The sequence below is a fragment of the Drosophila mauritiana genome, chromosome 2L (genome assembly GCF_004382145.1).
Source record: "Drosophila mauritiana strain mau12 chromosome 2L, ASM438214v1, whole genome shotgun sequence".
In the NCBI taxonomy this organism is placed as follows: Eukaryota; Metazoa; Arthropoda; class Insecta; order Diptera; family Drosophilidae; genus Drosophila; species Drosophila mauritiana.
In genome coordinates, this window is record NC_046667.1 from 8418453 (window position 1) to 8442463 (window position 24011).

Sequence of the window (24011 nt, forward strand, 5' to 3'; positions counted from 1 at the left end):
AGGGGGAGGTGGGCGTGGTGGGTTGGGGCGACTGTGCCCGCTGCCACTTGTTATAATTGTGTTTGCGTTTTTCAGTCGTTTTTCGCATCTTTTTATTTCCTTTGTTGCACCCGTGCCCCGTGCCCCATGTCCCATGCCTCGTGCCACGCTGCTGGAGCTCCTCGCATCCAGCTTGTTCGCAATGTCATAAAATTTTTGCTTGTTCAGCAACATTCTTCTTTTGCTTACTCAACTGGTCTTTGGTCTCGCCTTTGTCGTCCCCCTGGCCAGATCCTGATGCGATTCTATATCTTCCCGGGACATCCTCTTTGGTATTCAGTTTTTGTGGTACTTACATTGCCCGGTTCACTTTGCCGGATTGAACAGGACATAGAAATTACGGACGACGGAAGCCAACTGATTGGACTGGGGGTCACAGAGAAATTATAAAAAGGTGTGGTCTAGTAAAATGCACGAGTGTGTGTACAAACATAGTCCTTGTTGTTATAGACCTATCCTAGAAATCAATAATTCCATTTTTCAGCTTGATCTAATCACAAATGCCATACGTATCCGTATCGAATGCCTAATCCCATTAGAGGGCAACATATGGTAGAAATGTAGTCATTTCGTTGTAGCAACCCTTTCGGTTCTACTCAAATAAGCCATGGCAATGATTTACCACCTTGATCTTTGTTTGGCACATCCAGTCAGACCATTAAATAAATTAAAAATGAGCAACAAAAGGGAAAAATTGGCTAGCCACATTTATTTGAGTATGCTTTGAAATTCGAGCTGTGGCAGGACACATTTGACTTTCACCTTGCTCTGGGGGGTCGGAGTTCAAGGCAAGAACATGAAAAGGCCACAGAAAAGTCGGGTGGAAAAAAAAAACAGAGAACTCCACTCGAACTCAATCGGACACTGGACTATGCAAATCTCGATGGAGAAAAACGTGCACCTGCATCTAGACACAAGTTTAGTGTTTCATTTTAGATGCCCATTCAACTGGGGGGTTGGAGTGGGCGGCGGAACGGAAAAGTCCAGTTGGGGTTACGCCCTTGGCAATCCATCAAGTTGGCTGCGCTGCTGTGGCCAGTACCCAAAAGCCAGCCGATGGCCAACCCCTGAATGCATTAGCCATAACTCTCATTATGTGGCATCCGATCCGGACCCGGGTCATAGCTCCAGCCCAGCGACCCATTCAATCACGCTATAGCGCCCCCAAATTTCCCACCGCTCCAAGCGGCCGACAAATGGCGAAAACGTAGCCAGATTTTCAATGCGGAAAACACTCTCGGAATGCCGCAATCAACCGCATTTTCGGCGTGGATTTAGAGATGTGATTTTCTCAGTGAGTCACGGCTTTCTTCTCCCATGTGAGATTTAGCCGAAGAAGCCCAGTTTGATCAGTTTAAATATCCTAGAACATTGTACTTAATACCACCATTAGATTTATGAATATTTGCTTGTGCATACACGAAACCCTTTTCGTAATTATAAACTGAGCTTAAATCTTGGCAAGATTCCATCAGCATATATTGGAATTAGTTGTGCTTTTTTTATTCACCCGCCCACTGGCTAAGTGAACAGGGACTGGGAATATAGAGCTCCAAGTGGTGGATCCCCCACCCGATTATGCTGTTGCATTCCGTGATGAATGCGAATGCCGGCCACCTGGCTGCAGCTCGCACTGAAAGTTCAACTCCAACTTGTGCTGTGACTCCCAGTTGGCCATCGGATTGGAGTCGGATTAATTTGCCACTGATAGTGCTCCGGCTTCCATTGCACTTGGTTGGATTTCCATTTTTTGTTCGTCCGGTTTTTGGTGGCGAAACTTTTTCGCAGCTGTGCAAATTTGTGCAGCATCGTCATAGAAAAGTTAAAATGGAATAAAGTAGCGGGAAGTGAACAGGAGTGGATCAGAGGGTCCTGTGTGTCCTGTACATACATATATATACATGTATATACTGTCGTGTGCCCGGCTAATCAAGTTTTGCAACATTTTCGCACAAAAAAAAAAATAGCTTTCTACAATCCATCTTTTTATCAGGCACTTTTGTGCAGGACCAAAGTGGGTTAACAATATGTAATATAGTTAAAATTGCTGCTGCTCAGTGCCGAGATAATTGGGTTTTCCATCTACCCGTTCGTAATTAATGCCCCAAGCCATTTATTAGTGAAATCAGTGCAGCAACAAAGCCAGATTAATTCGACCAAAGCGAACAAAGGGTCGACTAAACATACCTACGGATAATGGATTTCGTTCCTATTTCAGTTAGCATTAAATATGCATTAAAGGATAATTGCATTACGTCCTTATGAGTGTGTATGTCTTGAGTTAGTCTTAGATTGCGCCTCCAAGGTAAATAGATTTAAAATTTACATTGATTTCGGTTCATAGATGCATTTGATATTGCATTAAATTTGAAGTTGAGCTTGATATTGGCAAAATGTATCTGTTGCTAAGCTCTTCAGATTTAAAGGAGCACATTTTATCTGTCCCGTTCTCGGTCAGTTTATAAATGTGCATGAGCATTATATTTTATTGGTTAAAGTTGGCTAACGATTTATATTGGATATTTTGAATGTTTCAGCTTAGCATACAAATAAATAACCAGCACAACAACCCTCACACACGCAGACACACACACTTGCAGACAAGACATCTTTCTTAGTACCGAGTCCTGGCTTATCCTTCGTCCTTTCCTCTCATTCTTATTCTGCTGCCGCTTCACACAACATCATTTATATTCAACTTGTTTTCGAAGCGTCTGAGTAACTTTGCGAAAAGGAGTGTTGGAGACTTTTACACTTGGAAAGAAAACCCCTGATATATATATATCACTTATGAGATAGCTCTTTTAATTTTCCACTTTAACTTGAGCAATAGTTACTATGAGAATTGTATCACAAGTAATCATTTTGCACTTGTCAAATGTATTATTTTTTAAAATGTACACCACATATTAAGTTATTTATTTTCGTATTCACTGTGCACATGTGTGGCAGCCATTTTTGCGTGTTTTTACAGAATTATGTGGTGGGTTTCTCGCTGCTGAGTGGTGCACGATGGTGGGTGGTGCTGGGTGGTGCGGTTGGGGATGGGCGTGTGGTTGGGTGGTTGGGTGGGGCTGGCCTGTCTGGATTGCACGCTTCAGTTGAACGCACAAGCAAATGTTGTTGCTCAATCGAAAGTATCAAATTGCCCACAATAACACTTAAATCCCGAGCTTCTATAAGTTGAAGTCAACAGCTGGTGGACTCATGGGCAGGGGACTGCGGATGGATTGGAGTCAAGGAAATGAGGAGACCAAATAAAAATGTTCAGATCAACGAGAAACTGTCAACTTGGCCTTCGGCTTCGGCTAATCGAAGAAAAATATTTGAAATAAACTTGAGATTTTATGATGGTTATCTAAGAAGTGGCATTATTGGCAAGCACACATTACCACAAGTCAATCAAATAGTTTCTTATATTTATTTTCAATGTTATTACCCCTTGGATTTCATTGCAATACAAATGTGGTGGGCGTACTCAAATAATCCTTGGTTATTTGAAAACTAGATAAATAGTTTAAAATTGCTGTCTGGCATTTTTTGAATGTGGCCCAGAGCGGATCAATACATTTAAATTAAAAACCCAATGATTCCAACTTTGTTTCAGTATTGGACATCTCAATCGGATCAACTTCTTCTGCCAGCAATAAGTGTCATAAACTTTTCTACGGCATATTTTATTTTTAATTCTTTTTCCTTTCCTTACGTTTTTTTTGCAAAATCTTGGCAAACACCGGAGCCAACTTATTCAATCCCAAATGTTTGTCAGCAAGGGGGGAGGGGGGTGTGAGTTGGGTCAAAGGTCGTGCGCCAGAAGGAAATGGGTGGAAACTTTGTTGGCTTGCTGGTCGCTGCAAATGCCAAGAATTCGATGGACGGGCGCGACTGGCAAACGAAAAGAATGTTGGAGAAACACAGCGAGCAACTGTTGTGCAATCGTGTCAAATATTAAAACATGAAATACATATTAAACGAGCACTGAGACTAAGCGGAATACCGATTGAAATATCCGCCAGCTTAGACAGTCAAGCGAGTCCTGCCGGAGCAGCAGTGTAAACATGAGCACAATAAGTTGGAAAATATAGACAATATTTTGCTAGCATCCTCTGCACTCTGCACTATGCCATAAAACATCGCGAAATCGGTGAAACAAAAAGTTCTGAGGAGCAAAGCAAAAATCAACCAGCCAAAGGGCGAAAGATAAGCGACTCTTTGGGATAGGAGTTTTTCCTCATCTAATGGCCAAAAACACAGACAGGAAAATCCCAACATCGCCAGCTGCTGAAAAACAATAACAAAGATATAAATAACAGTTGCATCGGGAGAGTAGCAGTGAAAGATGAGGCATCGAATCGTGATTTGCTTCAGCAATACAAAGTGTTTGAATATTTGAATATATTGCAAAGTCAAACAGTGCATTTTTTATGAGGATCATCTCAGTTTAAGTTAGGTATGAAAATGCATTTCTTATGACAATTGATTTAAGGTTAAGGATTGGGATTTGTCGGTTGTCCTTTATAATACCATTAGCCAATTGAATTCGTAAGCAAACCTAATAAATTTAGAACAAATCAACTAATTCTGCACGCGAGCTGCACAAATCTTTGTCAATTCTTTAAAATATTGTGTTAATGACGGCGAAAGTTCATCTCCTGATTACGAATGATGCCGCCGCATCTGCGGCATACTGGATGTATCCTTGCGGCCTGTGCAACCGGCTAACGAGCAGTCGAGTCCTGTCTGCCCGTCCAGGGTCAACATTAATATTTGAGCAACGTACGCTGCTGCCTGCGAATCGCCAACCTAGACCATAGCTTTTTTTTTTCGATTTTGTGTGTGTGTTTATCTGTTCGGCTGCCACCGCCATATATATAAATATATATAGATATATATATATATATATATATATATAGTATAGTACTGCTGCTGTTGTTGATTATTCAAGGATCAGAGCGGCACAAACAAAGCACATGGCAGCAGTCAGCGGAGCAACTTCTGCACTCAGCGTATAAATTTCGCCGGCTGCAAACGAACTCAGCAAAATCAGCAAAAATTTCTGGGTGTAAAAACACATTTCGGACGGACGGGGTACGCTCGAAAAAGGCTAGGATAGGGCGTGGCACAAAATATGCGGCGTACGTGTTAAGTGGCAAACGTTTTTCAACCAAAATCCGAGAAACTGAAGCCAGCTCAAGCCAAAACCAAGCCGTAGCAAGCCAAAACCCCGGGTCCGTCAGTCAAGTCAAGTCACGAGGTTTTTGCCACGCATTTGTAAACTTTATAAATCAGTTCGTGTCGAAGCTAAAGTTGGGTTAAGGATGCAGTTTGTGGGGTGTGTTTTTTTTCCTATTTTTTCCAAGCCAGGCAGCGATGCGTTGCGAAAATATTTCACGTTATTTTTGTAAATTGCATACTTTGCGGCGCTCTCCACGTTGATTTGACAGACGGGATCCGTCTCTTCAGTTCGAAGTTTTTCGCCAACCATAAATTTTACTGTAAGGTGGAGTGTGAACTCCTTTTCCATATAGTTCAGGGTATTCTAATTGCAGCATAGCCAAATAAAGTCCCAAAACATTTAATGGTTATTATGGTTTCAGTATTACGTATACGACAAGATGTACAAACCATGTCGCTAACTTGTATTATAAAATTTTAATACCTATTCAAATAACATTCTAATTCCTATTATCTGCTCTTTGTTCTCATTGCAGGTTCGTAAAATCGTCAATTCTTGACCCAATTTGATAACTTGACTGAGAATTTACTATGTGGTTAAATTGAGTAAGAAATTAAATGGTATAAGTGCCCATTTTGCAGATAGCTACGTGAATGTAATTTGTGGGCTAATCAGAAACTTTAATTAATGGCCATTAAGTAGGAGAATGAATCGAGAGCTCGTTCTGTTGGGCAGGCGACACAAAGGATATATCAGGGAGCTGGGCGTACGGGGCGTGTCCATTTCTGCCTTAATAAGCAATTTTTAAAATGCAATTACTCGAGCATTGTACACACTCGACTGAAGCGATTGTGAAATGAATTTTTATTGAAAATGCACATGCAAACTCATTACGTATACGAGGCGTTGGACAAACAAGCGCGGGCACAAGCCCTTACATACATACACATATACACTCTGTCATTCACACACACACTGGGAAACCGCACACGCACACCACCAGGCGCCAATCAATGCCGAGTTACACATATGAGTTTAATAACTTTGCCGCTGCCGAGAATGGTCGATCCTAAGTCGACAACTTGGTCATTAGGGGCTCGGGCCGAAATGTTAATCACAATACCACAAAACGTTATAATGTTTGGAGGATGCGGTTCTTCATCGCCTCCCAACCCCCTACCCACTACTCATGCCCATTCCACTCAAGCAACAATAACAATTATTTTGACCAAGCACACACAGATACTAAATACACTGAAAAAGATGAAGAGCACACTTCTTGCTTGCTTTGATTGATTCACTGCCTTCAAATGATATAACTTCTTTGGCGTGCGAGTCGATCATTTTTGGCGCAGTGTACTGGTGTGTATGTCTCATTGGAATAGTGAACCGCAATTTGGCTGCCTGACTCGTCGAGAGCTGCTAACTAGTTGAAAATGCAAACGCAAACCATAAACCGGCGACGAACAGAGACGGACCGCCGAGGGCTAGTCCTCTGTCCCTGTCCCACCTTGGTGGCGCCACCCGTTTGTTGCCTCGCCACTATTGAGGCAACAACATAATCAAAGTCTCTCTCCTCCACTGTCCAACCCGCCAAACCACCCGGCCAAAACCCCAAGTTGGATGATGGGCCTTGGCCCCAAAGCGGTAAACGGAGCAGCGCTTAGTTCGATCACAAACACAACACACATGGGATGGGATGGGATGAGCAGCGGCGGCGGGAAGGTGGGTGGAGCCATGCGAACCATAATTGTTGGCAAACTTACCATTTCCTGTGCCGGCTACACTGCGAGAAAGTTGCACTCAGGCAGAAACTTTGATTAGTTCAATCAATTGAGCAACTGAGCTGGAAATAATGCGCAAGAAATCGGTTTACCAAATTAGCCAACTGAGCATTAGACATGGAATCGAGGTGAGGTCTCTCTACCTCAGCCATTGATATGAGTTATTGATTCGCTTAAGAAAATGTTCGTGGTTTTAAACTTATGTGGAAACCGTGTCATTTCCTAATAAAGTGGCATAAATCAGTTTTAAGGGGTTAGTCAAGCAGTTCAAAAATGGATTAATTCTAACTTATATCGTATAACTTTGAACTTCTTATATTACGTAGTTAATATTGGATAAAGTTAAAAAAAAAAAATAATTTTGTAGCAAAAAAAAACATGAAACCAATATATTCCTACTGGTCAGCTTGTTCCATAGGCTGACCATTGCAATTTTAAAGTCATTCAAATAGGCAGAAAAATTCATTAGCTGCATTTTTAGTTACGCAGTTCTCACCGACAAATCTGGAATTATTTTGTGGATTTTTCCAACTTTCAATGTGTATCTCGTGCGATTAGAAGAGGCTGCGTGTGTGTGTGTGTGTGTGTCATCGGCAGTGGCAGCCATCAAATCGATCGATACGTATTACAATACCAGCGCCAGCTGGGGATGGACCTGTGGTGCTGATGGCGGTGGTGGTGGTGGTGGTGATGGTGGTGGTGGATGCGGTGGCTCGGCCCCAGATCCCTTAACTTAACTACCCCGTATGGCGAGGTCCTTTGTGCTGGCTTTGCTTCCACTTCAATCATAACTGTGTTCAATTGTTGTTTTTATTACCACATTTTCCTTCACCTTTCCGGGCGAGAAACAAAGGCAGCGAGTGCGGTAGCAAATTGGTTGGCTCTACTTCCTCCTGCCGTCGTTATCCTTTGGAGTATATATATATTTTTTTGTTATGTTTGTGCTTCTTTTACGGTTTCAGTCGAGCAACCTTTACATGGTGCTTATCTTGCGGCCTGTGTCTGTTTCCAACCCCGATTACTCCCCCTCGTCGTCCTTGCCGCGATTTTCCGCATGAACGGCGGCCATGTGTGTGTGTGTGTGTGTGTGTGTGTGCGGCTGTGCATCTGTGTGCGAGGACCTTCTGCCCACAGTTTGCAACAATTGCGCATAATATAAATTAATAATGCAACAATTGCATTTTGTTATGCTTCCATCTCCACGCTGTTGTGCCACTGCTGATTTCATTAAATATTTTCGTTGCCCTACCCACTCGTTCTTATCAGTAGCGAGAAGAGAACAGGATGTCAAGCGGTACACTGAACAAAAATTAAATAAAATTAATAACTGATAAATCTTTCTATAGGTTTAACTTACCGTTTATAAAAACATAAGTTTTTATATTTGAAATTTAATTTGCAATTTGTTATGTGTTTTTCATTCAGTGTAGCCACTTTTCATGGCTTTTGTCCCTCTCACTTTTACGAGGCTGCTGTAGACATGGGCATAACCATTAAGTGTGATCTGCAGGACCTGCCGCATTGAATGCATTTGGCATACTAACCGAAACCAACCAGCTAGCCAACTCCTGGCTCCTTTACGACCCCGTTAAGGTCGAAACGAGTTTTCCTTTTCTTTTGCCCGCTTCGTTTTGTATTGTTTGTTCTATCAAATGTCGAACAAGATACGTGTTGGGCTTTATAATGACAATGGGTGGGTGTGGCAATCGAGATTTGCTGTCAGACATAACTAATTACGGGAGTGGAGAGATTATTGTAGTTTGCGACTTGCGAACTACAACTAATGATGCTCTATGCTGCTTTTATAGGAGTCATAAACAAATTTATGTTTGATGCGTGAGCTTAAGTTTGAACAAAATCTCAGATCCCAGATACACAAATGGAGCTAATGGGAAAGTCAGGCAGTCAGCAATGCAGAGAGTTCGCTGACATACTTAGCAATCGATGGGGATTACTCCTAAATTCCTCCATACACTTAAGCGAATTTCCAACTCTACTATTTCAATTAGCATTTCGCTCTAATTAGAAGCAAGTTATCCCCGGGGCAGAATATCGATTCCGGCCTATTAAAATGCCATTGACTAAGCAGAAATTGCAATGGCCACGCCATCGAAGGCTCATTATCAGAAAATATCAATATTAATTAGTGTGTATTACGTGACAACTTTCGCCCAGTCCTGGACACCAAACTAACTTGGCCACCAGTTCGGGGAGATCCTGCACAAAGCTGGTCATAATTGTTTTCCTCCGACCTCACCATGGGAATGGACCGAGGCCGGGGAATCGGAAAATCAAGCAACTCGTCCTGGATGGGATGATGGGGATGGATGGATTAACAAAGCGATTGGCAACGACATTAACATTTTCATCAGGGCTCGGGCTCAATTTCAGTACCATAACCAACGAGTTGACGTCGTAATCCATCATCGATGCCATTTAGTGAGTGGTGCGGGGCGATGGAGCTTTGAATTTTTATGATTATTATGTATTTGTGCGTTGCGAGGGTCTGCCGCGGGGCAGAACCTGCGATAGATGGCTTACTACTATCAGCGATTCCGCTGACTTAACCATTTATCGCAACTCATGGCGCACGTTTCTCATTAGTCTGGCTTCCCCCACCATCGACACACATCCGGCTCCATTGTTGTCGTCCGCGTTCTTGAACAGTGGGGATTACTGCTGAAAAGGGTTAAATTCTGGGATCGAACCTTTATATGACTATATACTTTTGTTTTGCAAACATTAAACCGGATAGAAAAAAGCTAGCACGCTTCAAGTTATTGATTTCTGATCTAAAACGCATAACACATACCACATCATGAAATTCTAAGAGTATTTGAACGTAACCAAGTCAGCAATCTTCAAAATGAAAGGGGATCCTATGGGGTTTTGTGTAGATTTGTTTATGAAAAGTTTTCAATCTTGGGTTATCTGATATATCATATGTATATTCTTGAGAATCATTAGTTTTGCCCCCTATTGATTTTTTGCACCCATTGTGTTTGCGCTCCATTCGGCGGGTGGCAAAGTGGCGATAATGATGACTGACTTCTACAAAGACACCTCCTTCCATTGGCCTCCTGCCGGCGGACTGTGAACACGTTTAATCTGCTTGCCACAGATTTCTATCACTGTCACTGGCTGTTTGTTGTTGCCAGTGCTCCCTGTTAATGTCGCCGGCATTCGAGCCAAGCCCGGCTGCTTGTCACAGTCTGCTATTGTCAGCGAACATCGATACCGCCGGCTGTGGCTTCGTCCTGCGGATGAAAACGGAGCTGTTTTTATTTTGTATTTCCCGCTCCTGGCCCGGATCCTTTGGGTTAACATCGGCGCCAGTGTCGGATCTGCGCGCGGACTTGCCTCTTTTTTTAATGATACACAATTAGTGGGATGATAAATGGTCTGTCAAATGCAGCATCATCAGGAAGGAGTCGAGCAAAAGCCAGTCAACCCCGGTCATCCTGTACACTAACGCAAAAATTGCAATTTAAATTTAAAATCTAAAGAAATACGAAAAATGTTAAATAATAAATGAGCTATTTCTTATCTTGTAAATATTGATAAACTTAAAATAGAATATTATATGAATCTTTACTAAACAATTTTGCCTGACTTGAAGTTACATTATATTAATGACAATGTTTTTATTGGACTTCAATTATAGTAAGAGATTTTCCCAGTGTATTTTCCCTTCGCTTCTTAATAACAGCACTGAAGTTGGCCTGCGCCTTTGTTGTAGTTTTCCCATTGATATTAGTAGCTTTCCTTGTAGCGCCAAGTGAAACGTATCGGACAGATAGAAAAGAATAACAAAAAAAGGGATGTACATATACATATTTGTTGGAAAGGGAATAAAAATAAAGTTGGCAGCGAAAGGAAAATAAACTAATGATGCCAGCACCCAGATATTGGATATTAATTGCTACAAATAACAAGATGCGCCGGCTGCACTCTGCGTCTTTGGCAGCCCATGGAGCAAACCATGGAACCCCCGAGCGAGAAAAGCGACAGAATCAATTAAAACGACTGAAATAAATTGTAGACACAAAGTACGACTAAGCAGTGGGGGCAAACTGACTGCCGGACGGATATAGCAGCAACTAATTCTGATTAGTGTCGTCAGAGTCCCGGCAACTGCAACCCCAATAAATTAGGGGGTGGAAATCAGCCTGATATCTTGATAAAATCATATACATTTATCAGAATGACTAACTCGTATTAGAACGTACTATGAATTGGATGGAAGTACAGAATGACGTCATAGATCATAGATACATTTATTTCTAGAAAGAACTATTATTCTTAGGAATGAAAAATGTTTTATTTAAGTCGCAATCCTCTTATTTGGGTCTCAACAAGCTCTCGACCACATCCAGTACTCCTTGTATAATTGCTAATCAAAAGGGGGAGCTCCGCAATGAAGCTCTCCAATAATCCCCCATAGTGCCTCCTCGCACTATACTGAAATGCAAATGCCATGGCTTTCAAAACTGGAAATTATCGTTAGCAAATCAGGTTGCCACAACGGATCGGATAACGTGGCACGTTGAGTGTTTGCCCTGTGATTCGATTTCACTGCTGGCGACATCAAAGTCGCCGGCCTAACGTAATTTGCATGGACCCTGACTATCCGAGAGGCATTTCTTGTTGGCATTCGTGTATCGTGCAACTAAACGCACCCGCATTGTTATCGGATTGCAAATGATGTGGGTGGCATGGGTGCATGGTTGATTGGGGTGTATAATTTGGGTGGCTGTAACTTTTCATCGAACTTGACTGGGTGTTGCAATAACTGTCTACCCCAGGGGGTCGTTTAACGTTTGCGATTTTTCATTATTAGTTTCTGCGGTTTCATTACGATTCGGTAAATTTAATCGTAACCACATTGATTCGCGTGCTGGTTGGGAAACACTATAGTTTGAGAACTTATTGGTTGACTTACATAATAGCTGTGCTTAATCTTTTGCGAATTTATACTTTAAGCAGCAAACCGCCTTGATAATAAAATAATAAATTAAAATAAAATTATGGTTTAATTTGTTAAATTTATGAGTTCTGGTAGATACAAATAAGCATATTTATGAAGCGATTCGTCTGCTGACCACAGCTATAGATATTATTTTGAAATGAATTAAGCTTTAATCATTACAATTTATGGGCTTAGATACAAACCAACTGATATATTTAGCCATCAGCTAGTACTTTAAAGAGTTTATTATCGGATAGATACTTCTTTATATGAGGTTTAATCCTAATGCTGCCATAGATTTAAACCAAAAGATTTATGGAGCAATCTCGCTGCCAGTTTCTCCTGTAAAGTGTGTACTATTGGATAGTTGGATTCACCCCACCTGCCTTTTGGTGATGTTCCGCTGAAATTTCCCGAGATGGTCTTCTATCTCGAGCAGAACCGCAAGTAGCTGCCATACTGATTGCCTGAATGGAGCGTGAGCTTCACACGCATAAACCTCTTCGCAGTCACCTGTAGAAGGGCGATGCCACTCGAGCACGGTTACTTAACTTTTACCGCCGCCGTGTTTTCCGGGGGATGAAAGGAACCGCAGAAGACGGCGAATGGCAACAGCAAATGCTGGCAGGTTGTTATAAGGAAAGGCCCCCAGTCTCGTCCTTTTTACTGCGCCAGGATGCGAAAACTCACTCAAAATAAATGCGCAATTAATTTTCATGGTAAAACTCGACGGGAACTTGGACCAAAGGTATAACTGAGTAAAGTGGTGAGAGTTCGGTGCGGGGGTTGGGGGTGCAGAAATTGTTGTTTCCTACTACAACTTTTGCCATTGAGGGCAAAAAATAATAACAAGCTGCTTGGCTCTGGCGAAAAGTCCACAAAACTTTGCTTAGAATGGAGGCAACAGAAAAAATGAAATCAAGTAATAAAAGGCAGCCAAGTAAACAGCTGCCGGAACATCAAAAAATATTCTTTTCAATAAAAACAAGCGTGTGAAATATTTATATACTTTTTTTCCAGTTGTTCAACTGTACGCGCAAATTTTAGCAACTACAATAAGCATTTTAAGAAAAGAAATAGTTGTTTAAGTGTGGGTAAAATCATTGGTTATGTATGACAACACATTTTGTTGAAAGTTTTATGCATATAAAAACAAATTTTCAAATAACTTCTGTTTTCAATATAATTATTTAAAAAATTGGTTAAAAAATGATTTTGAATGATGTCAAAAAATATGTTTAATTTCTTGCCGTGTGCACACTTATTAATTTATATTTCACGCAGAGCTTTGCTGAGTGAATATAAAAATGGAAATCAAAATATTCGGTGGCCACAAATGAGCAAAGTTTTCTTTTGCAGCTTTCACGTACTTTTTGTATTCCGTTTGTTACTATTTTTGTTGCTTCCTCAACTTTGGGGCAAAGCTGCAGAATTTATTGCTTTCGAAATGCGGTTGCGCATAAATGTGCAGCAAGCAAAACATGAACAATAGAAGAATCTCTTACAACTGCGGTCTCGAATGGACCCGAACTCAAATGAAATGAAAAATCCTCACATAATTGCAAACGCGTGAGATACTTGCCAAATGGCGAAATTATGAAAATGAAATGGGAAAAAGCTTTTCGCAGCCTCTTCTGGGCGGTTGGGAAAATCTCTTGGGTCTGTTCTTTTAATTTTTTTTTTAAATATTCCGTTCAGGTTTTTCCACCTCGAAGGCATTTTGGCGCCTCGTCTTTGGGATTCGCCAACTATTACTTTGATGCCCCGCCATCTTGGGTAAATTTTTCTAATCAAATTCTTAAGCTATTAAAACTCTGTTCTATTGGGAACAAATTGCTTTTGAGTACATTTTATATGAATGAATCGCTTTAAATGTTATAGCTTATGGCACACATTTCACAATGGAACCCACCGAAAGGAGCTTAACTATTAAATGCACCAAGAACATAATCCCAACCTTTTGCAGCTCACAGGAATATTTAATATTATTTTCCGGCCCAAACTAATCAATATTCGTGCGCAGAGAGCGAAAAGGACTTTAATTCCACATCAAACATGCATTGTTTGACGGTAGGCCCAGCATAAAGTGCATGAATATTTCATTCAGCCAACTACCCGCCTCGAATGCAGCCCACATAATTGAGTGCTCTTTTATTTAACATGCAAAATTAATGACCGGGGTCTGCATGAATGCAATAAAACTATTAATCAATAAGCGCTCATATGCCCATTCACACAGTCTGAAGTGGCGGATAAAAAATGTGCAAGCATGAGAATAAAACTTTTGCCCACTTTATAAATTTAATGGAGTTTGCCAAAGCAGCACAGCAATTATATTTTCCAACTTTTTTTTTCCCAAACAGCAGTTTCAGTAGCTGCATGCGGTGTATACTCTTATTTAAGCACAGGCATTATAAAAATTTGTTTTCTGTTAAAAAAATAGTTATATGTATTGAGATATTCTTTCAGGGATTGGGATTTATATACGATATGGTTAAGTACTTACTTAAAATTACTCATAACTTAATGGTATAATTGTGTGATGATATCATTTATAGGCAGTCTTTATTTTTATATATATTATTATGAACATTAAATGTGAATGCTAAATAACTTTGGCATAATAGCATCTACATTCTAGAAGTAACTATATTTTTTAATATGTTACGAAGCTTACTACTGCGAAGTAAAAACCGTTTGGATTCTGCCAACTCTATACTTGTTTTTTTTTATTTCCCCCAGTTTTTTAGCCAGTTGTGAGTGGCTTTAGTTGGCCAAAGATTCTAGAGAAAGTCCGCAGCTGGAAGCGGCTGTAGAAAAAAAAAATATATATGGCTGGTAGGGGGTGAAAGTACAATAGCGCAAAGTTTCAAGTGGACTCGCATGTTCTGGCAGGGCTGGCGTCGGAAGGGGGTCGTCAGGGGGTGGCTATGGGAAGGGGATAGGGATCGGTAGAATGTTGGTCGTTGGCATCTGTTCAGCGTTGTGGCACATATTCCACTTTTGTCTTTTATTGCGTGTTGCTGGTCCCTGCAGCTTGTAGCTCAGCTTGGCTCCCCGGTTGAAAGCCCACCAGAAGCAGCAGCAGCAGCAGCAGCTTGTATTTCATTGTTTTAAAACAATGTTTCCCCATTTGGCTGCGCTGCTGACTTTGATTTGCCATCCCGCTCGCACGCCCCTTTATTGTAGTACGTTCATCTTTTTTTTTGCCCTTATGCCCACTGTGCGATGTGTGCTTTAAGGCTTTAAAGCTTTCGTATACGCATACGTTATGTGAATAACTCGAAAACGATCGCAATAATCTAATTAGATTAAAGCTCTAAGAATCATTGGGCAGCTAGTTATTGCTATGGGCTACAAGTTACATATCTGGCAAGCGGCATACAACATCCTCGATAGTATAGTGGTTAGTATCCCCGCCTGTCACGCGGGAGACCGGGGTTCAATTCCCCGTCGGGGAGATGGATGCATTTTTTTTTATTACTAATGAAAAAGACAAAAAGTCATCTTAAGCAACAAAAGAGCCTATGTAGGTAGCATTTATGTCTTTTGAATGCGGATTTAAATGATTTCTGAAACGTACACATTGGGTGATTGACGGCAGCACCACTTTCCTCATTAATATTTGTATGGGAATGTTGTGGCTGGGTGTTGAAAGCAATAACAATAAATTGCCTGCGAAAGAATAACGTTTTCGGATACTCCTTGGGGACTCTCTCCACCCGCTTCCACGTAAAGCAGGCAACAAACAAATTAAGGTGAAACTAATAAATTTTCAACACTTAACAAAATGCAAACACAAACCGAAACCTCCAACTTTAGCATCGTTTGTTGTTGGCTGGTCACGCCCCCTCCATCCGCCGCCCACGAAAAAGGGAACTTGAAAATGTCTGGGAGGGTTTGGCTGGCCCTTTTGCTTGTTTCCTGTTTGTTGGAGCACATGGCGAACCTTAACAAAGTTTCTCCTCAAAATTAAGTTGCCTTCCTGGCTGCTATGCGAATTCAATAAATTTGCCCCAGGACGCGTGTGTGTGTGTGTGTTTGAATGTGTTTTTGTTTGGGACAAGCAAAGCGAATTCGAGAATAGCAGCAATAACAGAAACAAAACAGGATGAAGGGCGACTAGTGGAAAAAGTTTGCCCAGATCCCGTAATATGAAGACCACAAAACGGAACCCAAAAGCAACATTTCCCATCAGGGACGTAAGCAGGATATTATCAAGGGGACTAACTAATTTTAATGTATGCTATTTAATAACTATCTTTATACATGTAGGGCTTTTTGTAGTTTTAAGTCTTATTTTTTTCAGCTGATAATATTTTTAGCAATCCGATATCCGTCATGATATTGATATAAATGAGAATTCCATTTGAGGCTCTATCGTTGGTCTGATGCAAACAATGAATATTTTGCAGTTCCTGCTCCATCCTTATACATTTTCCGCCATTTTCAGCTTGAATGCGCAGTACACCTGCGGCTAAAGTTTCGAAAAAAAAAAAATAATAATAACACAAAATTGGTGAAAAATTGCAAGCGAAAGGGTAAAGGAATCTGGGTTACAAACTTTTTCGAACTGTATTCTCGTTCTGTGTGAGCATTTTTTTGTGTGCCCTCTTGTGTTTCCCTCAAAGGGAATTTATGCCAACGCGAATATTTCCATTGATTTTAGTTCTCTTTATTGCCATTTTGCCATTCGCAATATATAGAGGAACCCCAGCGGTATTTGCATCTTTTAAACGCTGTTTTGTTTCTTCGGTTGGAACCCCTTGTCACGAACAAATAAATTGCCGGCTTGCTGGAAAGCAATCGGAAAAAAGGGCAAAAACAGTTTTGGTGGGTTGGGGGGTGAGGCGAAAAACCAGCTGCAACGGAAGCGAGCAAGCAGCGAACCCAAATGGCAATATGCACAAAGGGGCAGGACCAGAATTCCATTCAGCTCCCAATTCCGAGCACCATTCGATTATTCATTTTAGCCGACAGTCGCCAGGCAACTGTCCAACACAGTTGCAGTTGCACAACACGATGTGCATTACTCAAATGGAGCTCTAATGGCTGCTCCAATTGAAAACTAATCAGTGAATTGAGTAAATTGACAAAAAACGAGGCGAGCGCAAATGGAAATCACTAGTCCAAGTGTGTGCTATTAAAAATGTATATCAATACAAACTAATGAAAGTGCTGCCAAAGCTCAATTGGAAAAAAGGTTTAATTAGTAAGGAATTAAATTGGGTCTAGAAGATGTGCATGAAAGCGAGGTATATAGAAGTATGGAGAGGAAAACTAACTATCTACATATATGAATAAAATATTTATTATTACATAGATAAAGTCAAGTGGGTTAGCACATAAATTGCCTAAATAATATAACTCATAAACCATATACTAATGAAATCTTTTACTTTTGTATCTTTGCAGGTGCGTATCGTGTAATATATGAATACGTCCACTTCCACAACAAGTATCTAGAGGCGCTCTAAGTATACCTATTAGTCTACCATTCTCCTCCCTTTAAACAACTGCACTCCATTAGCATCTCTAGAAACTTTAAGTTTTTCAATTCATCAGTTGCCAAGGTGAAAATTCCAGGGCAAAATTATTGCCTTTGAGAGGTCCCGCACCCGCCATGTCAAGTAGAAAGAAAAAAAAAAAGGAAAGGAAAGGAAAACCGAAGCCGAGAGACGACTTTAGCGTTTTACATTTTCCCCTGTTTTCCTCTTTCATTTTGACAAGCATTTTTCCGGCTCGCCCTTATCATTGTCTTTGCACTTATTCTGAGCCTGTGGCGTTTTTATCTTTACTTTCAGTTTACTTTATATCTTTTGTACTCTTTATGTCTTTTGTATCTCTGGTACGTGTGCCGTACGTATTCAGCTGCGTAAAATTATAAAAGCCCGGCCTCTTTGGCCGATTTCAAAGCAAGCGTTTTTCCACCGAACCAACCATTCGGCACTTAAGACTTTCAGCTTCATCGGCTTTCCGTTTAAATAAATAAAACGCTGCGGAAGAAGTTTATCCCGACAAAGTGCTGAGCGGGCTGAAAACTCGTTGCAGGGACCTCGAAAAGCCACAAGTAGTCGAAGGAATCTAGAAGTGTGTATGTACATACATATATATATGCTTTCATCATAAAATCATGCACGATGGCAATGATGACATTGACGAGTAGAATTCTGAAAGCGTTTCCTAGGATTTAACTCAGTCCCCTTTGCTTTGTCTGCTACTAAAACCCTCATCTAGAATCCACTGAATTGGTAAATAAATCCACAGGAGTCTAGAATTGAGAAGTCCAATCAATTACACTATGAAATATGTTGCTTATTCTGAAACCATCATGTTTTATCAATACATCGTTTTAATTAAATCTGTATCTTCAAGCAATATACTACAATCCTAATTTCGATGCAAAGTAATTAAAAAGCCGGTTGTTAGCTTTTTGAGATAGTGACAAAACGCACATACGTTTCAAAAATCTTTAATCGACTTGGCAGTCGAAAAATAAGCACCTATGACTATTTTTGTACATCTCAAAAACACCAGAAAGGCAGGTTGTGCCAACCGGTGGCCGCAATTCGAGGCAGATGCATCGATGCAAATTGGTGGGCGGTTCACACAGCATAGCTGCAAAGTTAAGTCCTCATCCGCGGACGTTTGTGTATGTGATCCGGATAGTTGCCAACGCTCGATTTAGCACGAGCTACCCTCAGAGATGCGAAGTACCTAAAGGTATTTTTGAATAGGCTTTTATGTACACAAGGTACATTTAAACTGGAAAACTAGGCCCTTTAAGTTTTACAAATTACAATCAGCGAATTGTGAATTCTTAGTTAAATATATTATCTCTGATAATATTTATATAAAAAGATTTGTATACAAACGTTTAGCTTTTCATTGCTGAATGACGTTTCCATTAAGTTTGCTACATATTTTTGGCACACAACCCCAAGTGGGTCAATTAAAGAAAGAATTGTACCTTGGTCTGGTCATCACTGCAGTTGGCACTTTATGTTAGAGTGCGCGTGCCACGTGAACCACAAAAGCCCGGCAAAGCTGATTCCGCCCGGTGGCAGCGTCCGTTTTATGGGTCATTGGATCATCAGTAGGGTAGCAGGAGGAGGGTGATGCACTCGCAGAAAGGGTGACCAGAGAGAGGAGGTGGCCCCGCTCCGTGTCCGGATCCGGATCCGTACTGATGAAAAGCGCAAAGCGAGCGCATAACCTACATGCTGCTGTCACGGCACTGAGATGGCTCAGCCACGTCGAGATGAGCCGGGCAGATGTCCTCCGAACGACAGGCAAACGGCATCATTAAACAGGAGCAAAGTGCCCATCCCCGTCGTCGCCATCATCAGCTTCATCATCATCCGAGCGGAGCACCAGTTGGCGATTCCACCGAGGATGGGTCATGTATTGTCATGTGGCAATACACATCAACTTCAGCACGTGCTTGCGCCTTGGGCACTGGAAGAAAATTAAAAACCAGGGTACTCAAAGTCGTTAAACATTTTGGACTTGTGCTTAAAATTAAAAATTCACTGATTATTACCCAATATCTAGCTAGCTCATAATTTAAATGTAAGGAAATAGTCAAGTTTAACCTAAGCTAGCTCATAATTTAAATGTAAGGAAATAGTCAAGTTTAACCGTCATTTTTCGAAAGCCTTGTGTTTTAATGTTCTATATTGTAGGGCTAACTATTAAAATATTATTTTTGAAAGCAACGGGTAATAGGCTTTAGCCCCTAAAGTTGTCTCACTTTATGGGTTTAAGTTCGTTTTAGTATGATTACCAGCTCGTACGGCTTGAACGTGTCCTATCGCTGTGAAAGCCTCACAATTTCCGAGAAATTTTCTTCCTGTATAAAATGCATCGCACACATGTTTGTATCATCTGCCTGCCGCTCGTCCTGACATTTTGGATTTCGTGCCGAGCATTTCTTAGGTGGCACCTCCATTCTGCCGCGGCATTAAGTGCAGCCGATTTATGGGGCAACTGCAAGTCATTGTTTGATTGTGTGCGTGCCCCAGTCACTCCTGATCAATTACACCCGCCGACGTTTGTTTGAAGGTTCGGGCCCGGGATCCTCGAGTCCTTGGAGCCGGGGCGCCCCAAAACAGCCAGGCTTTTAAACCGGGTCGTGCCCATATTTGTGTGCAAGCGGCATATCATTGTCACTGTAATAAGTGACGCGTGTACTTAGTGCATACACCTGAGTCCTGAGATCCTGACAGTACTGGCAAGTTAGTTGTTTCTTAGCCAAGTATAGAAAGTTCTTAATCGAGAAAAGTTGCTAGTATCTGGTATATACCTTTTTATTGCCAGTACGCCACTATATTTGTAAAGAACGGTCTTCCCATTTAATTTTGTAATTTATTTCAATTAAAATTAAAGGATATATGTATATATAAGTTACCCGGGTACATAAAGCTAATATCATTGTTTTTGTAATTGTTAAATCTTTTAAATAAGCTCCTTGCTGTTGTAATAGCTAAATATTGTTTTTATTTATTATTATAGTCAGTTAATATTATTTTTTTAGCTATTATTTACAACCTAGCTACTTTTTCTACACCGGCAATACCAACACTGTCACTGTGTCAGCTTGTGATTCATTCTCGTGTGGCCCAGTTGTAAATGGATGTGGGTTCGGGTGGGTACCCGGAGCAAAGTAACCTGCACCTGACTGAACGGCGCCCAGGTACATGCCCCCATCTCGTGTTTGTTTAGGCACATGTAAAGCACATCTTATCTGAGTCATGTCGCTGTGAGTTTGGGTTCCAGGAGCCAAGATCCGGGATTATGCGAGTAAACAGCACATGGCTGGGCAGGATGGGGATGTGAGGCTCAGTGGCATCATTTAGACCCTGTTTGGATAACACATCACGTTCCTGCGAAAAGGGGATGGTCCCTAATGACGATGAAATGTATACCTCAAAGGAAGAGTATTCTTAATTTCAGATATTTCAATTTTAACAGCGAAAGTAAGAAAGATTAATGTAAATTGTTTAAAAATGCAGTAAGAGCGCAGAAATAACAACGTATTTTATTTTAAAAGAAAACATTTCAATATTCCTGCTTTTACTTAACTTCATTTCTTCCCGGCCAACTTTCCGCCATTTAATCGAACATATTTATTCCGCTGCAATTCTCGCACTTGGTTGCAAACATACATATGTCGTCTGGTGGAATTCTTTGGTTTCCTTATGCGGAAACACCTGGTAATTTTTTGCGACATTTTGTTGTCATCAAGCAACCCAACTGTGTGGCCCATCTGATGTTCCAACAAGCCGCGCAAGACATCAGCAGGGTCGTCGGGTCGGGAAAATGCATACTTTTCCGGTGAGTGCACAAAGGATATGTGGAAAGCAGGGCGCGATGTGCGTAAATAAATGCAATATAATACAATAATAATTAAAGCGGCATGCAATACGACGCCGAGGTCCTGCAGGTGCATGTCCTTTCGATCCTTTAGCGCATGTGCCTGGCGTTAATTGCTGCATAAATGACATGGAGTTCATATCCTGTCACAGTTCTTGGCAACCGCAGGTCGCTGAAACGACCTCGATGCCCGCAGCTCGGCTCTTTTGGACTAAATGAATTTACAAGCCTTTACGGCATTTCCCTTAACGTCTCCCGATTAATTTCATTTGGCTCGAAACACGCTTGTCCGCAGCGAAAAGTAAGAAACATGTTAATATATTGATTTTACTCAATTTTAAGTAAACGCAGTTGTTCATTTCAGCTCCGTTGCGATACTGCATATTTTCATTTTAGAAACCAATTTGTTGTATTTCAGGATATAGAATGTGCTCTGTAAATATGAAATGTATTTCACTGGAGGCTAAATGAATTCCGCAACATTTACATAATTCTTTTTACGCGCTTTGATTTTTTAATAGAGTTTTTTCGTTTATAAATTTCTGATGAATTCAAATGTAATTGGCATACGATTTAAAATATTAATGACGCTTTCAAAGCATCGAAAAAATGGCAATCCCGCGGCTTCAAAACTATTTATTTTGCGGAGGTTTACCTCGTATTACGCGGAATTTGCCGTCGTGGCTTTCGTCACATGCTAAATAAATTTGATTTGCTCAAAATTGTATGCATTCAAATGCAAAATAAAAAAGTCTATGATGTGATAAAACTATTCACCACTGATTTGTTTGCTGTTACATAAAACAAGACAATTTTGAATTATTTTGGATAGCTAATTGAGTTGACTGCTGTGAAATCAATTAATTGGTAACGTGAGATGTGTGTCAAAGGGAATTTCACCTACTCCAAATGGCCTAATAGGCCAATCAGTGTCTACCTAAAACAAATTAAATGCAAATTTCGTAATCTCACTTATCAATCGCATTCACACCCGGAATTCCGAAAATCCCTATTAAATTACGGCGATTCGCCGCAAAGGGCGTAAGTCCATCAAGTTGCCGACTTCAGCGAAAACGAAATTGACAACTTTGGCAATGGCGCAGTGGAGGCATGGCAAAACAAAGCAAATCAAAAATTGCCATTGAGCTAAGAGCGGGATGAAATGGAATGGAGCCACTGCTCCGATAAGCTGGAATTCGAAGGAGATGTGTCCTGTTCCCAGGGTCAGCTCGCGGCATTCATTTCAGTTTTCGTTTCGAGGTCCTCCGGAAGAATAAACTCCAGGATCCCCTGAATTTTGGACGCTTGCCTCCTGCTCTTTTCTCCCATGCCGTTTGTGCGTCCGATTCGGTTTCGGATTCCGATTCGGATTCAGATTCAGATTCAGATTCTGTCTGGTCTGGTCTGGCCATTTGATGTGTCCTCTGTCGACCGTTGGCGTTCATTTCAATTAAATGCAAATCTCAACGAGGGATTTTTCCTTCTCCACACTTTTTTTTGTTTTTTTTTTGTTTCGGCCGCCGTTTTATTGTTGCTTTTTCACGGGGGTGTGTGGAATCGTTTCCAAAGTCGGGGAATGCTTTTCACGCGTCGCTGCATTTTGTTTTCCGCAAGCCAAGCCGCTTTTCTCCTTCTACCCTTGAGCAGCGAAGTTTATTTCTTTTTTGGCTTTCATATAATTTTTATGAGAGGTGTCAGGAATAAATTTGCTTCGTTTCCTTGAAGTAAGGTCTTTCTTTCTTTCCTTCAAAACAACTATCGGTGTTGGTTTTTTTTGTTGAAACATTAAATGAAATTTCCGATGGTGTTAATGCAAATAAGAAAAAAGTAATTTTCACATTTATTACACTTAATTTATAGCTGGTACAGTAAAAACAGGATTAATTATATAGACACGGCATCGTTTAAAATCCGAATAAATTGAATTTTGAACGTGATTTTACAACTGGTTAATTTAACAATGGAATATTTTTTCGTCTTAATAATCTTAGGAGTCCAGAAGACCTCCGCCTTGCATATCTTGCTTCCGGAAGCCTTTATTATTGACAGACTGCACATTTGCCTTTCTGCTGAGCGCTAGTCCGTCGTTTTATGGCCTTTTTCTCTTATTTCTCTCGGCAGCACTAAGAGCAACATTTGACTTGCATTTAAGAAGAGGTTTTTGCATTTTTAATGCCGCATTGTTGTCTGCCCTTCCGTTACGCCCATTGCAAGCAAATGTGAATCTGAAATATTTGCAGGGAATGAGGCCTTGGCGAGTGGTCATCACACCTGTAAACGGACGCCATTTTGTTTGCGCGCGCCATCTTGGGGAAATATTTACCGTTGTGACCAGGACTGCCAACCTGTTCAGGAATTCCGCGAGTGCAAATGAAAAATTCATTAAGAAAATATTTAATAATCAACGTATTTTTTCGCCTTTTTTTTATTTTTTGGTTTGTGTGTGCGATTTGTTTGTGTGCGCAAGAGGTGGCGAGAAAATGCCGCAGGATCGAAAAGTTGACCATTAAGTTGGCCGGTCCTTGCACAGTCACGTTCGCAAGTCAATGTCAAACACGAAGGACTCCGCCACTCCAGTCGCTAGATGTGCCCGTACGTCAGAAATTTTATTTTATTTTCCGTTGAATTTGCATAATTTCGAGCAGTCAGTGCCCGGTCCAGTTGATTA

At 41.0% G+C, this 24011-nt stretch overlaps 1 protein-coding gene and 1 non-coding gene across 2 annotated transcripts in view; both read left to right on the forward strand.

The window, feature by feature from the left end:
- The window catches only part of LOC117150744 (semaphorin-1A), a 121587-nt gene that overhangs the window by 54199 nt on the left and 43377 nt on the right, over nt 1-24011 (forward strand). The gene's annotated exons all lie outside the window — the stretch shown is intronic.
- Trnad-guc lies at nt 15358-15429 on the forward strand. The gene has a single exon. It is a non-coding gene; the product is annotated as a tRNA-Asp (tRNA).